Here is a 13,618-nt window from a genome sequence, read left to right as displayed (position 1 = left end):
AGGAGAAAGACCTAAACTGGCAAAGAGAAGTAAAGAGCATATTTCCATTAAGAGTAATGACTAATCCTAAGGGGAGAGACAATCAGGGGCCAAGGACAGGATGCAGATGCCTCCTGATTATGACAAAACAAGGGAGTACCTGAAGTGGAAAATCTCTCAGACAGATTAACTGATATCTCTGGCTTTTGTGAATTTCTTTCTAGCCGTGACTTGGGGATCTTAGTTGTGAGATTTATTCTCCAAGCAATATGCCCTAGTGTTCACAGGCTTGCCTACATTATTGGCTTTTCTTTAAGCTATGTACTCACAAGAAAGTGCTCTGTCAATTTTGAAGTGTGGTAGAAATGTGAATTATAATTATAATTCTCCAGTGGTACCCCCTTATGTCTATTTGGTTATGAAGGTTAAAGACATTAGCTTAAAAAGGCCAAGATCTCTCACTTCATCTGGGGCCATCTCCAGTCATCCTGATTTATTTATTACCACTGAGCCCAGATGACTCAGGAGGAGAAAGTGAGGCTGGTGACTCCCTCGCTTAAATCCAATTCACTTACATGTCATGGCATCACATTCCTGATGTGATGGTCTTCTTCAAGAAAAAAGGACAAAAGAGGATGGCTAGGTGGCACAGTGAATAGAGCACCAGCCCTGGATTCAGGAGGACCTGAGTTTAAATCCAGTCTCTGACACTTAACACAAAAACTAGCCATGTAACCTTGGGCAAGTCACTTAACCCCAACTGGCCTCAAAAAAAAAAAAGAACAAAGGACAAACAACAATTTCACTGCATATCATGAATGCAAATGCTTTCAAATTTCTACTACAGTTTGGGAGAATTCTGGAACACAGACTGATATTTGGTTTGGTTTGCTGGGAGGCCTTGGTCCATAGCTCTGTCCAGTTGTTTCTAGGTCTGCCCATATATGCCTCTTGGGTTGTCTCTATTTCTGCCACCACCTCATTATACTGGGTGTCTGTCCTACCTCTCACTGCATACTAGAAGCTGCTGAAGGGAGGGCATTTGTACCTCACAGCATGTTCTCCTAGGCAAGGGTGTCAGCCTGATTGTAATATCTCACTCTACTCTGCAGTTTTTAAAGCCCCTGATCAACTCAAAAATTAACCACCCTAGAGAGGTCAAGTGCCCTGGGTTCCATGGTCATAGAACTTGACTTCTAATCCAAATAGCAACAGGAAAAGTCATAGAGAAACCCAGTTCTTTCACATTTACTCCAGAAAAGATCTAAAAAACACAAATTATCAAATAAGGATGAAGAAATCAAAAGAGAAACAATAGAAAATGCCTTTAGCCAGAGACCTGGGGAAAAGATCTGGCCAAGGATGTCAGTGTGAATTCAAGCAAGCAGTTCATAAGTCTGACAACTCTCTGACACACAAGACTTGCCAGCAACTACTTTTAAAGAAAGATAAGGATAGAATAGGGCCTGAATCTGTGACTCCATTGGTTCAGAAATTCCCAAGTAGGAAGGCTCCCTCTACCAATGCAAGTGGACACCTCTTCTGTAATTTGTAGTCTTAGCAAGTTGTCTGGAGCACTGAGGGGTTAAGTTACTTGCCCAGGATCATGCAGCCAATATGTTTCAGAGGCAGAACTCAAACGCAGATCTTTATAGCTTCAAGGTCAGCACTCTAGCTACTATTCCATATTGCCTCTTGTTATAAAAGAGAGAAAATCTTCAGATATGGTATTACAAAAAACAAAAAAAGTAAGGAATTAAAATAAAGAATAATTTACCCTGTGAAACAGAGTATAAGCCTACAGGGGAAAAAATAGACATTTAATAGAATAGGGGACTTTCAAACATTCACAATAAAAAGATCTTAGTTAAATAGAAACTTTAAAAATGCATATATTAGGAGTCAAGAGAAACTTAGAAAGGTAAATACATTTGAGTATTTGGAAAAATCTAAACAATAATTAAGGAGTTACACTGAAATAAAGGAAGAAGAGAAAAATGTCCTTTCAGAACCCTAATGTTTTCAAGGGTCATGAAGAGTATACAAGCACAAGGTCTAGAGATGTGTTTCTTCTTCTTGGTGGTCTTCAAGGAGGAAAGGAAAGGGAAGGGAACAGAGTATACTGGGAAGAGATATGGAAGGAGGAAAAGGTATTTATTATTTCTCATAATTAGGTCTCTGGAACAGAAGAATATGAAACATTTGAAGGTGGGAGAGGATTCTGGGAAGGCAGTGGAGTAGGTCAGAAAAACTTTCAACTCTCCAAATTTCCTCCACAAAAAAAGATAGAACATCACCTCAAAGGGAATAGTGGAAATAAACAAAAGTCAGATTAAAGTATTCTCCTAAGACAACTCCAGGAAAGATCCAACCTCCAGGGATGGAGATCAGCATGAATGAAGTGCAAATACCTCCAGGCTGTCTCTGCAGAATCAACAGACAACAAACTCTGGGGGCAGGTGGTATTAAGAGGCAGCCTCAACCTTAGAAACTTTCACCTCAAGGAAAGTGTGTAGGAGAAGATTGAAGGACCTGTCACTATCAAGGGAAGCCAAGTACAACTGTGCTGACCAGAGGCATCCCAGGCTACAATAAGGATTAAACAAGACCTAGCAACTACTACATTGAAGGATGGTAAGTCTTGGAATGCCATATTCTATAGAGCGAAAGAGCTGGGGTTACAACCAAGGATAACTTACCCAGAAAAGTTAAGTATAATCCTGAAAGAAAAACAAAAAATAACATTTAAGGAGACCTTCAGGTATTTATGACATAAGCAACAGAACTAAAAATAGGATCCAGGAGAAATATAAGGTAAACATTAAATACCAATTATAAGGGACTCAATAAGGTCAAGTTGTTTACTTCTTATATGGAAAAATATTATCAGTATTCGTATGATTGTCATTTGGGTAGTTTGAAAGAAAGGCTTGGTATTGAGCTGAGTATTATGAGGTGATGCTAAAAAAATAAAACTGTAGGGAGAAATAAAAAAGTAATTATCTCTTACAAGTGAGTCATAAAAAGAAAAGTTTATACAGAAGAAACTAGTAGGGGGGAAGGTGTTTAGTGCTGGAACCTTACTCTCATTGGGAATAGGTTAAAAAGGGAAGAGTGTGTGTGTGTGTGTGTGTGTGTGTAAAAGTATTCTAAATTCAGAAAAAAAAAGTAAGAGGGCAAGGGGATAGGTGGGGGGAGAGAATAAGGGAGGAACTCTTGGAGGGGGTGGATAGATTAAGGAATAGGAAGGCAAGGTAATAGGTAGAATAAAGTAGAGAAGTGAGAAGGGATAGGAATAGAGCAAGAATGATAGTGAGGAAAAATAGGAAAGAGGAAAATGCACAGCATTTTTATAAGCATTATTATAGCTTAGAATGTGAATGGAATGAATTTACCCATAAAATGGAAACTGAGAGAAGATTAAAAATTTGAATTCAACTGTATGTTACTTTCAGAAAATGCTATAAAAATGAGAGAGATACACAAACACAAAATAAAAGTCAACAGTAGACTCTGTTATGTAAATAAAAGGAGGGATAGTAATCATGATATCAGACAAAGTTAAAGCTAAAATAGATTTAATAAAAATGGGGAAACTATGCTGTGTCAGCAATATTATTCAATATTGTTTTAGATTATTTAAAATAATTAGATAGTATAAAATATCTGAGAATGTACCTGCCAAAACAGACACAGGAACTACATGAACATAAACACAAAACACTTTTTATGCAAATAAATTAAAATCTAAATAATTGAAGTAATGTTTATTGTTCTGGGTAGGTAAAACCAATATAATTTTTTAATGACAATTTTACCTAACTAATCTATGTATTTAATGCCATATCAATTAAATTACTAAAAAAAATTGTATTTTACTCAATCAGAAAATAATAACAAAGTTCATTCAGAAGAACAAAAGATTAGGAACTTCAAAGAACCCAGGGGAAAAGATTGTAAAGGAAGCAGATTCAGTAATATCAGACCTTAAACTATATTATAAAGTTAGAGCATTGTCAAAGTGTAAAATGGATAATTTTGATTATTTTAAATTAAAAATTACAGCCAAGAGTAGACAGAATGTAGCAAATTGGGGAAAGACTTTCACAGACAATCTCTCAGACAGGATGTAATCAGGTTAGAATATTGCTGTAGTGTAGGAAATGATGAGCTGGTTGATTTAGAAAAACATGGAAAGACTTGGACTTATGAAGGAAGATGCTATTCACCTTCAGAGAAACAGATGACAAGTGGAAATAAGCATAGGGCAGTCTTACATATATGTGTATGATGGTATATGTGTATGTTTATAGATATCTATGTATATTGCATGTAGTCTTCCTTAGAGCAGAGGGGCAGGAGGAGGGAAAATAAAGTAAAAAGGGCACAGCACAAAACAAAAGAAAACCTATAAGGAAGCAAGTAAAAGCTAGGCAGCTTTGAAAATGATGTGTGGTATTTATTATACAGGTTTTCTTGAAATGTAAATGTATTGTTTTATATTGAATCCTCTCTTATGTTCTGCTGCGTACATGGCAATTTTTTTCTTTTCTCATTTTATATTTGTTTAAAATAAATTTTAAAATTTACCAAAAAAATACTGAAGGAAGAGGTGGAGGAACTAGGTATCATGTGGCACTTTCTTGTATCTGAATCAGAAAAAGGTAGGATACACAAATGCATGTATAAAGACGTGCACACACAAAATGTGGTATAAAATGTATTAAATTCATCAGACAAACAAGCAGAAATAAGAAGGGAGAAGAAAGTTTAAGAGGGTTGGTAGAATCAGGGAGAGAATAGTCATAAGTAAAATAAACTTCAGAGCATGAGTCATAAAGGGGATATTAGGTAGAAACAAAGATAGAATAAGAAGAAGTGATTGGAGTGTGAAGTGAAGAGAGGAAAGGCAGTGGAGTAGAAGCAGACCATGTCAATTATAGATTACTAGTATCGCACTGGAGAGAGTTCTGGACCTGGAATCAGGAAGACCCATCTTCCTGAATTAAAATCTGGCCTCAGACACTGCCTGTGTGACTTCAAGTAAGTCATTTAACCCTGATTGCCTCAATTTCCTCATCTGTAAAACGAGTTGGAGAAAGAAATGGCAAACCACTCTAGTATCTTTGCCAAGAAAACCCCAAATGGGGTCACAGAGAGTCAGATATGACTGAACAGTAACATTTCTTCTCTTCTTTGTAAAGAGTGGGGTAGGAGACAAAGAGAAGGGGGAAAAAGTGAAAGATGATTGTGATGGAAGGAAATAATTAACCACCATAACCACAAACATGAGGGCAATAGAATGTATCAGAAAACTTAATCCAAAAATGTGTTGTTTGTAAGAAACATACTTGAAGCACAAAGGGTTCAAATGAAAGGCCAGGGAAGAATTTACTGTTTTAGGAAAAATCTAAAAACCAGAGGTAACAATTATAATCCCAGTCAAGGTAATGTAAAAATAGACAGAGTTAAAAGAACTAAGCATTAAAACTACATTTTACTTAAAGGTACAATAGAAAATGAAATAATAGGGGCAGCTAGATGGCACAGTGAATAGAGCACTGGCCCTGGAGTCAGGAGGACCTGAGTTCAAATGTGGCCTCAGACACTTAACACAAAAACTAACCATGTGACCTTGGGCAAGTCTCTTAACCCCAATTGCCCTCCCCCGCAAAAATGAAATAATATCAATACTTAATATATGGGGCGGCCAGGTAGCACAGCGAGTAAGAGCACCAGCTCCAGTGTCGGGATGACCTGGATCAAATCCGGGCTCAGATACTCAGCACCACACCCAGAAATAACTGGCCGTGTAACCTTGAGCAAGTTACTTAACCCCTATTGCTTTAAAAAAAAAAAAAGAAAAAGAAAAAAAATACTTAATATATACACACCAAACAGCATTGCATCTAAGTACTTAAAGGAAAAGTTAATTGAATTGCAGAGAAAGATAGATTAGATATCAAAACTATAGCTGGGAACTATGTACCTCTTTCAGAATTGGAAATATTTAACAAAAAAAGATGAACAAAACACAAATTAAGGACTTTTGAATAGAATTTTTAAAAATTTAAACATGATAGCTTTCTGACAATCATTGAATGAGAGTAAAGAATTAAACTATTTCTTTTGTTTTTGAGGGGAGAAGGCAGGGCAATTGGGGTTAAGCGATTTGCCCAAGATCACATGGCTAGTGTGTCAAGTATCTGAGGCTAGATTTGAACTCAGGTCCTTCTGATTCCAGGGCTGGTGCTCTATTCACTGAGCCACCTAGCCACCCCAAGAATTTATCTGTTTCTAAGTGTTACATGGCACTATTTATAAAAATTGACCATATGTCCTTAATAAATTTAAAAAAAAACTCAGAAAAGCATTGGGAAAGCAAAAATATTCAGCATATTCTTATTGATTACATTGCATTTATATATATAATTAGTGAAAGGCACTTGAAGAAAAATTTAAATTTAAACAAAAATTGAATAACTTAATCCTAAAGAATTTGGTAGATCAAAAAAACATATAGAAACAACAGATAATTTCATCAAAGAAAATGACAAAAATGAGTTATCTTATCAAAATTTAAGGATATGGTCAAAGCAGTCTTTTTTTTAAAATGGGTTAACCTATCTTGCCCAGGTTGGAAACATAATAGCCTCTCACAAACCTGATTCTGCTGCTGAATGACAAAGGAGCTATGATCTGTTCTGTTTCTGAGCTAAGTGGATTCTCCTCTCCTTAGGCATTTGAGTGCTCCTTTCCCATTGCTGAGGGTTCACCACATCGGTACCAAACTTAGTGTGGGGATACCCAAGCAGGTTAGCCCCCCAAAACTCAAAATTCCTAAGCTCAGGTGATCCACCAGCCTTAGCCTCCCTGATAGCAGGGACCACAGGTACACATCTCTATGTCTGAACCAAAGGACTCCTTAGGAGAAAATTTATGTCTCTAAACCATCAGTTCTCAAAATGTGGTCTGTGGATTCCAATGTGGTCTGAGGGTCTCTAAAAAAGTCTAAGAGGATCTATAAAGCCGAAGCTATTTTCACAATAATTTTCTAACTATGTATCTGTGTGAAACTGCCTTTGTAACTTATATTTCAGCTAAAACAATCTATCAGAATAGATCAAAAGCAGAAGCAAGATGTGGCAGGGCCAGGATTTGATCCTAGGTGTCTTCCAAATCTGGAACTCGATCTATTACCATCCTTCCTTTCCTGTTCTGAGCACAACATGAGTCTCCCATGATGTCAAGAGACTTCCAATTTGTCTAAAAATGAATCTGGGGATTGGAAGAATGGATCGATGAACCCCCAAACATACCCTTTGGTATGTACTGCTGCTATTTTCCATATGACTTGTCCCTTAACTTTTAGACCACAACCATTTCCCTATAGCCCTCTCATTGAACCCATTCTTTTAATCTTCCTCCCCTCCCCCTCCCACCTCATGCAAAAAAAAAAATGTAAGGGCTAAGCAAAACCAACTATCTCTGATCTAGCCATGGTGTTACCTATTCCACATCTTCAGTCCCCTCTCTATATATGGAGAAGATTGGTGCTAATTTCATTCAGTAATATAGGACTGAGATTCTTTACTATAGTAAAGACTTTAAAAATGATTTTTTCTATCATTGCAGACATGGATATTGCTTTCTTGGCTCTGCTTTCTTCACTCTTCATCACCTCATACAAGTCTTCACCTGTTTCCCGAATTCCTCATATTCATTGCTTTATATGGCACAATAATTCCATTACATTTGTATAACACAATTTGTTCAGCTGCTCCCTAATTGATGAGTATACAATTTGTTCCTGGTTTTTTGTTTCCACAAAGAGTCCCACTAGCATTTTGTGATATCTATCTATCTACACACATACATACACACATATGTATGCATATACACACAATTCCTATAGGACTGGTCATCAGGCACTGATGTAGACCCTGTAGAGTCAGAGTATCAGTTCATTCATGGTGTGAGAGGATTTAAAGAGGGATTCAATGAGAGCTAGAACCCAGAAGGATTGGCACTTTCCTCTTTCAGCTGTCTGGTTGCTAGAAGAACTGTAGAGGCTTAACCTATCACAGAACAGGGTATGTTGAATGGTCTTTAACCATCAATCAGTGTCTTATTTTCATTGCTGCGATCTACCCCATATTCTGGGATTGTCAAAGAAAACCATTAATACAAAGAATGTACTTGGCAATTTTGACTTGAGTCTACCAAAAACGATTTTCTTTGATATATAGCCAAGACATGTCTAGCTTGGGAGGGGGGGGAAAGGGAGGGGGACAGAGAGAGAGAAAGTCCAAAGTGACATCAAGTCCTCCATATCTTCCAACATAAGACTCTGCCCCAAATAGATTTCAGTTAACAATTATTGGAATTTTAACGATGAAAAAGATAATGATATATTAAAATACAGTTTGTGTTTAATATTCTACAATAGTTACTACTTATTTCCTTCCTGGATTACTTCCCCTTAAGAATTCCTTCCCATAATTAATATCACAACTTTGGATTTCAAAAGAGAAGATAGGTGGCTCATGGCACCAATCACTCCAGGTTAGACACAACTGAAAAACTTCACACACATAGTCTCATCTGGGTATTTATTACCCAAATGGGTAGATTATTTATGAAGTTGCATATTCTATTTTTTCTTATAAATAAATTTGAGTGTGATTGGGCTTTTCACATGCTCAGATCATCTAAGATGGAGGCACCTCTGTGTGAGAGGACAGGGATTTGCTTCTTGGGAAAAGTTATCCTGCTATATGGGTGAGAGGAAACTCTTTCCATTGGCAAAATAGATGTAACAGGCTGCATCTTTAAAAACTATCTAGACTAGACTAGACCAGGACCATGTCACTCTCTTTCTAGCAAGGTCCAGGGGGTTAAGGTCCTAATCATCCACAGTATGGGCACCATACTGGTAGGAGAAATAGGTCTACTTCCCCACCTCTTCTTTAGACCCTGCAGCCCTGGGAAGACTTTTTTGGTTTTCCTTTTCAGGTCTAGTCACATATGGGAAAGTCCCTGGACCTTAGAGCCATAGTGACTTTAGAGCCAGAATTCCAGGTTCTGTGCTATTGACATCCCAACAGCCTGAGAACTCCTGGGATGCAAGGACAAAGGTGGAGTGTTTGGGCTTAGAACTTGATGGGACTCTGCTCTATGGGAGCTGAGTTAAACTGAGAAACTAATCCCCTTTCCAGAGACTGAAGTGTTGGAGGAAGAGGTGAGGAATGGAGGGGATGTTTGTGTGTTTGCTCTTGCTTTCCTTTGAAGTAAATATTCCTTTGTTAAAGGTAGGAAGAATGCTAAATGGCTGAATGAAACTAGAGATTGGGAACCCTTCAAATGAGGGAAACACAATTAGTAGGAGCTTGAGCCATCAGCAGAGACTAGACCATCCCAAGACCCCTGTAAGCCTACCAAAGAACCTGGAGAAAGGGTAGAAATATGACACACCTGCCATCCAGAGTAATCACTTTACTCTAGCAAATTGTGGCCGAGGATTAGGAGACCTAAGGAAGGAATGCAATGGGCAACTAGAAGCCCAGTACTCTGGAGTCAGGAAGACTTATCCTCATGAATTCAAATCTGGCCTCAGATACTTGAGTGGTCTATAGCTGCATGTGTCACACTAGCTGTGTGACCGTAGGCAAGTCACCTAACCCTGTTTGCCCCAGTTTCCTCATCTGTGAAATGAGCTGGAGAAGGAAATAGCAAACCATTCCAGTATCTTTGCCAAGAAAACCCCAAATAAGGTCATGAAGTCAGTTGCAAACCAAGCAACAACAAATGAAAGAATGTGTGCAAAAGGAGTATTTCTCTCTTGTATTTAATAACTTATTATTGTATTAGGACCAAGGTTTTTCTCCTTTTCTACTTCCTCATTCAGAAACCAGCCAGTGTGGGAAATCCCTTTTAAAGAATGACCCAGGCCAAGGTCTAATCTGACAGTAAAAGAAATTCTAAGTTTGGGTTGATGGGTGCATTCCTGCTCATTGAGTTTGCTCACACAGCTCTGAGGAAGTGTCGATTCTCCCTTCTGTCAGATAGGAAATATGGGAACAGCTAAGTCTTTTTGACCAAGATTTGGGTGACCCAAGTCACATACCCCAAGACCCTGACTCTAATATAGCCCAGTTTCTCATTGTAATATTCATTTTCCCATTAATTGTTAACCAATCAGAGTTGGAGTTGATCAAACACCTGCTCTTCCAAGGTCATATAAACTGTGAGCCCACTCCCATTGGGCATCTTCAGTCTAAGAGAGATGGCCAATGACCATCCTTTTTATTTAAAATGCTGGCATTATTAACAAAATTATTGTTACCTGGAAAGTATATCTCTTGAGCCTTTTTGAATGCCACAAATGCAATGTTAAAAGGCCTGGAGTTGAAGGCATGATCCTTTGGACCAAGGTCTGAGGAAGAGCTGAGAGATCCCAGAAGTGTATTTTGCATCCTTTATGCCCGTCCCAACCCTACCGCCCTTCCCTTTACCCTCTCACCGCCCAAGCCGCAATTCCTGAGGGAGTCATAGCCCTGAGGTCAGTATGCCAGCCTGGGAATCAGAATTCAGTCCAATGAACATTAATTAAGCAACTGTGCAAAATACTTTATTGAGGCGGAGTCAAGAATAAATGTTAGCCTTGTGATCAAGACACTCTGAGTTTTACTCCTGCCTCTGAACAGCATCATCATCATCAAAGCGCACAGTAATATTGCAAATACTAGTCCCTGCTTAAGTGCTTGACCATCTCAGTTCATCTCACTTGATCTTCACAGATACTCTACTATTATTATCCCCATTTTATAGATGAGGAAACTGAGGCAAACAGAAGCTAAGTGACTTAATCACTTTTTTTAACTTAATTTATTTAATCACATAAGTCACTAATTTACTTACCCAGTTTGTATGGATCTGAGTGCAGACTTAAACCCAGACCCAGCACTCTATCCATTGTGCCAGCTAGCTGCCACTGTATACAGCAACTATGTGATGATGGATAAATCATTTAACCTTTCTTCCAGTGATGCTAGGCTTCTAAATTGTGAAATACAAAAACAAAAACAAAACTGAGCCTGTTATGAAAGACCTTACTATTATATTAGGAGCAGGAGGAGTGTGCTGGAAGCTGGCTTGACAGCTGACTGTTAAATTTTCAGTATGAGCGGTTATACTAAAGAAATCATCAATCAGTGCAAATAAGGGCTTGATTTATTTCACTGATTGTCTAGAGCAGGGATAGGCCTCTTGTTTTTATAAAGAAAGGAGGTAAGAATGGACTTTACATTTTAAATAAGATTTATTGTACTTAGAAATGCTAAAAACAAAACAAAACAAAACATCCTTAGCTCTGCAGGATACAAGAACAGTCTGAACTTGGTCCAGAGGCTGGAAAATATTAATAATACAGATTAAACTTAAAAGTGAGTGTGTATGCTTTTTTTTTTAATCTGGTTGTTAAACATTTACTAGCACACCCCAGAATCACCCTTTAAACACTGTTTGAGCTCATAAGGAGTGAAGTAGAAGGTTCAAGGGAATGAAGTCATCACCATATAGGAGGCCTAACTATAGACAAATAATAATAAATAACAACAATGACATTTGTAAAATTGTTTTAAGACTGGCAAAATGTTTTACATCCATAATCCCATTTGAACCTCACAACATCCCTGACTAGTAGGATATAGTAACTATACAGATAAATAAATACAGGTATACCTTGTTTTACTGTGCTTTATTATGCTTTGGGGACACTGTGGTTTTTTAACAAATTTAAAGTTTGCCACAACCCTACATCAAACTTGTCTATCGGCATCATTTTTCCAAAGGCATTGCTCACATTGTCTCTATGTCACATTTGGAGAATTCTTGTAATATTTCAAACTTTATCATTATTAATATATCTGTCATGGTGATCTGTGACCAGTGATCTTTGATGTTCCTATTGTAATTGTTTTGAGGCTCCATGAACCGCTCCCATGTAAGATGGTGGACTTAATTAATAAATGTGTTATTGCCCTGACTGATCCACCAACAGGCTGTTCCCCATCTTGCTCCCTCTCCTCAGACCTCCCTATTCCCTGGTAAATTGATATCCCTAAAACGGTCTCTCAAGTTCAAGTGAAAGGAAGAGTCCATAGATGTGGCAAACTCCATTATTGTCTTATTTTAAGAAATTGCCATGACCACCCCAATCTTCAGCAACCACCACCCTGATCATCAGCAGCCGTCAGCATTGTGACAAGACTCTTCATCAGCAAATAGATTATGTCACTGAAAGCTCAAATGATAGTATTTTTAAGCAATAAAGTATTTTAATTAAGTTATTAACATTGTTTTTTTTAGACATAATAATATTGCACATTTAATTGACTACAGTATAGTACAAACATAACTTTTAACTGCACTGGAAAACAAAAAATCCAAGTGACTCACTTTATTGTAATACTAGCTTTATTGTGATGGCCTAGAACTGAACACACAGTACCTCCCAGGCATACCTGTAATAACAGCGAGCATGTAGGGCAGCTAGGTGGTAGAATTAGGGCTGCTGGTCTTGGGAGTCAAGATGACCTGAGTTCAAATTAGGTCTCAAACACTTACTATCTGTGTGACCCTAGGCAAGTCATTTAGCCCTGTTTGCCTCAGTTTCCTCATCTGTAAAATGAGCTGGAGAAGGAAATGGCAAACCACTCCAGCATCTCTGCCAAGACAACCCCAAATGGGATCATAGAGATTCGGACGTAACTGAAATGACTAAACAACAAACAGCAACATATAGCACTCAAGTTTGCAAAGTACTTGATAAATATCTCATCTGGCCATCGCAACAACCACTAGAGACTGGTTTTGTCATTACTCCCATTTTACAGATGAGGAAATGGAGGCAGGTATAAATTAAGTAACTTGCCCAGAATCACAAAGCTTGTATGTATCTGAGGCAAGATTTGAACTCAGGTCTTCCTGACTCCAGGTCCAGTGCTCCACATGCCCTGTGCTCCTTGTGTTCTGTGCCCCCAAGATGCAGCACCAAGTAACTTCAAGAGAGTCAGAGAGAGTGCCAGCCACCAGGAAGGTAAGGCAAGAGGTGGGAGGAAGACAAATGTTGCTAAAGTTTAGTTCTGCCAGTCAGTCGTTCAGTTCACCTTAACTTTGTTAAACAAAACAAACTAGTATTTGGTTTGTTTCATTTCTTTGTAAAATGAAAGGGTTGGATTACATTGTAACTAGAACCCCTTCTGGGCCCCACATTCTGTAGTTCTATACAGGGTTTGGGGTTGTTTTTCTTTAGTTTTAAAGCTGCATTCCTGAGCCTAAACCCAACCCTCTATGGGCAGAATACATCACGTACAAGCTCCCAGACACCTATAATTGTAAGGCTTTGCTGCTCTCTGCTGGTCACAGCCTCCATGGCACCCACTAAAGAAAGAAGATGGAGGGCAGGGCTGTGGAAATGGCACAAATTAGAGCCCAGAGCGGCCTGAGTCTGAACGCTGAAACAGATGGGTTCATCCCATCTCAGCACCTCCCCATATCCGACTCTCGGTTCAGGGCAGGCTCCATCTAGAGCCCTCCCCATTCCACTTCTGGCTTTATTTCATGTCTACAGTGTGAT

This window comes from Petaurus breviceps, unplaced genomic scaffold, assembly GCF_028583685.1.
Source record: "Petaurus breviceps papuanus isolate PSGF00001 unplaced genomic scaffold, PetGlider_PUasm1.0 454, whole genome shotgun sequence".
NCBI classification, from domain to species: Eukaryota; Metazoa; Chordata; class Mammalia; order Diprotodontia; family Petauridae; genus Petaurus; species Petaurus breviceps.
This window is presented reverse-complemented; position numbering follows the sequence as displayed.